This window comes from Pteropus vampyrus, unplaced genomic scaffold, assembly GCF_000151845.1.
Source record: "Pteropus vampyrus isolate Shadow unplaced genomic scaffold, Pvam_2.0 Scaffold107, whole genome shotgun sequence".
In the NCBI taxonomy this organism is placed as follows: Eukaryota; Metazoa; Chordata; class Mammalia; order Chiroptera; family Pteropodidae; genus Pteropus; species Pteropus vampyrus.
Genome location: NW_011888888.1, coordinates 4,803,878 through 4,807,435, shown reverse-complemented (window position 1 = coordinate 4,807,435; position 3,558 = coordinate 4,803,878). Strand labels below are relative to the sequence as shown.

The 3,558-nt window shown below is 30.6% G+C and overlaps 1 pseudogene; it reads left to right on the top strand.

Moving 5' to 3' along the window:
- The first annotated feature begins 2,889 nt into the window (after positions 1-2,889).
- LOC111743155 lies at positions 2,890-3,011 on the top strand (annotated as a pseudogene).
- Positions 3,012-3,558: the final 547 nt, after the last annotated feature.

The following is a 3,558-nucleotide window of genomic DNA, read 5'->3' as shown; positions in this document are numbered from 1 at the left end:
ATTTATAGTAAACAATGTTTTTTTCACTTAGGTTCACATAGAATTTTAATTGTTTTTTATGATTGCCTTCTTCATTATGACCCAAATTACATTCTGACCATTGATTCCTGGAAGTCATTTGTACATGGTTTGAAACAAAATAATACTTTTTTTTAAATATCATGTCATATACAACTTTTTATCCCACATGCAGTCATTTTTGTAAAATCCCTGATTTTTTATTTATTTATAAGGCAGCTTGAGGTACATAGATGAGTTATTTGAATAGAATGTCTTATTTTTTGTCACAGACCTGTTTTAATGCATTTTCAAAATGCCAGTTATTTTTCAACTTAGCATTTTACCTTGTGGATATATTTTATATATATATTTACTCACACATATGTAATTTTAAGACATTAAATTTCCTATTGTTCTTTTTAATAAAAAATTCTTGTTAATATTTAGAAATATAAAATATAGAAAAGAAATATAGATGACAATAATTATTTTTTTCAAAATTAAAAATATCTCAGATTATTTGCAACAAATTAAACAACAGAAAAATACTATTACAAGTACAAATGATTCACTGTGAACATATTACATAGGACATAGAACTGAAAAAAAAAATGACCCTACATTTGAAGTATGCACAATATAACAGAACACATATATTTCTAATATTTAAAGTAAGGAGACTACAAAATTTAAATATGTTATCAGAAACATTTTAGTTAAAACTGGATACAAATAAATGATAAGCAAAATGTGAGAAACTGATTAGAATGGCATTCGTTTAGTCAAAGAAAATATCATATGAATGGTTTGCCAGAGAGAAAGTAGAAAGAAAAAAACTAAGAAAACTATGATTTTAGAATAAAAGGCAAAGATTATAGATGATAAATTACAAATATTATTTCTCAAATAAGATCATTAAGGGGATGGTACAGGATAGCAGGAGTGCAGAATTCTGATAATTGCCCCAGTGTGCCATGCACTGTTTCTCCTCTGCTGTATGTTTGCACATTTTGTTCATTCATTTTTATCACTTTCCCTACTCATCCTTTTTTCCATGATTCCTTAGCAAACTTGTCCTCCTTCAAATTCAAATCAAGAATGACCTCTTCTGTGAAGCCCTCCATGACCCCTCTGAAAGATAAAAATTTATTCCTATAAATTTTAATTGGTTCTGGTTAGAACCACTGTTCTAAACTAATGGTTCGCACTCTTGGTTACACATTGGTATCATCTAGGGAGTTTTAAACATATCGATTCCTCAATCCTACTCTCAGAGACTCATGTTTAAGTTGTATAGGAGTACTCTGGGCATTGGGAATTAAAAAAAAAAAAAAAAACACTTCGATCTCAAGTGATTCTAAAGTTCATCAAAGTTAGAGCACCACTGGTGCATGTGTTAGTAGCTGCAATAGTTGAGTTGTCCCTATAAGGCTTCTCCTGTACTCTATGTGAATCTATAGGTTTGTACAGAAGAGATGCCTTGTCCTAAAGGTACTGGCTAGAGACCTTGAATTGTGCACTGCTAAGAAGCAGAGGCTTTACCAGAAGACCAGCTGAGTTGAAATTTCAGCTCCCTGTTTTACGAAGGATGTACCTTTGGGCAAGTTATTTAATCTCTGTGAGCTTCAACTTTCTCATAAGTTTATCAGGAAATGAGATGTAATATATATAAACATTAACAAGAGTGTCTAGTGCAAAGATAATTTTAAATAACTACTATGGTTTTCTACTCATTATAACTAATTGAGCATATTTTATGTGCCAAAAACCATTGTAAAATTTAAAATATTTCATTAATTTTCAGAAGAACATTCTAAAATAAAGTGTTAAATAAATTATAAATATCATTTAGTCTTATTTTGCATATGAGAAAATTGTAGTGCAAAGAACAAATAATTTGCTCTAGAAATCTCATGAAGGTCACACATTAGGTTAAGAAGCAGAGCTGAGATTCGAAACCAGTTAGTCTAACATCTGACCTTTTGAATGATTTCACTATACTTTACTAAACAAGGATGAACTTAAAACTATTTTTTAAAGTGTACTCTATTTAACTGTATGTGATAAGTGTCATATGAGTGTTAGAAACAAAATATTGTACAAGTTTAGGAGGGAAGAATTATGTCCAAAAGCTCAAGAGAGGCTTCATAGAGGAAGTGAAATTTAAGCTACATTTCTGGGCTGTTGCCAGTATTATGCATAACAATTCATACACACACATATTCACACATACACACATGACACACACAATCAAACCACCTTATTGAAAACATGCATAATAGTTACTCATGAGTTGAAGTATTTTAGGTAGGATATAGCATTTCTTGGAAATATAGAATAAGCAAAATTGAATAAGAATGAATGCAATGTAATTGGGAGTCATTAAACACACTGGATAACTTTGTTGTTATTTAAAAGAACAGGATGTGATTCTGTGCTGAAATGAATAGTTTAAACATGAGAATAGACACAGATTGTTAGATGATCCTCAAGGAAGTGTTCTCTTTCACTGGGAATATTATTTTTCTTGAATCACAAGCAAAGGATTATTCAAACACTTATAGATTAGTTCCCTTCAAAATCAAGACAAAGGCAAATATGTCCACTGTTATCAGGACTGTTAATATTACACTAGAAGTTCTAGAAAATATAATAGGATAAAAACTAAAGTAAAACAAAATAATAAGTGATTTAGGTATGCATTATTTTTAGCATATGTGGAAAGAATAATTAAGAGAGTTTGGTAAATTGGAGAAAGCAAAAAAAAAAAAGCTAACACTAATCTGTTAGAATGATAATCAGGAAAGACTACATTTGTAGTAGCATTTGTATCTATGTTAGCATCTAAATAATAGTGTTAAAAATAACCAACAAGAAGTGTAGAGAATATTCTACAGCCATGCCACCCTGAACTAGCCCTATCCTGTCTGATCTTGGAAGTTAAGCAGGATCGGGTCTGGTTAGTAGTTGGATGGGAGACCACCTAGGAAGAAGACCAGGTGCTGTAGGTGTCAAAAGTAAAAAATAAGGGATTGTAAACTGACAAGGTCCTTGTGATCTGCAAGGTCAACCAAGGGTTACCTCACCTAAAAAAAATAAAAAAATAAAATAAAAAGAAATAAATAAAAGAAATGTACAGAATATATAGGAACATTTTTTATATCGAAAAGAGAGAGATGCTAGCTCACTGAATGAAAAAACTGATTTCGTAAAGCAGTTAGTTTTCTTAATGACTATACAGACTTAATGCTCTCCAAATTACTACTAAATGGACTGTTTTTGACACTTGACAAAGTAGTTTTAAAGTGCGCATTTAAAATAAAACATAAAATAGAAAGAATTAGTTCACCTATGCAAGTTCTGTATGAAATCACAAGAATTAAAACACCAAAGGGTTGATATAAATAGGCAACACAGGTAAATATTTAACTAATATTAGTAGATGGATCACTTTCTTTTGACGGTTCTATTATTTTAGGGTGAGATCCATTTGAAAATTAAGTGAATGGTTATGAAGCCTCTCTCTGGTGGAGGAAGGGAAATATATAAATGTATAAA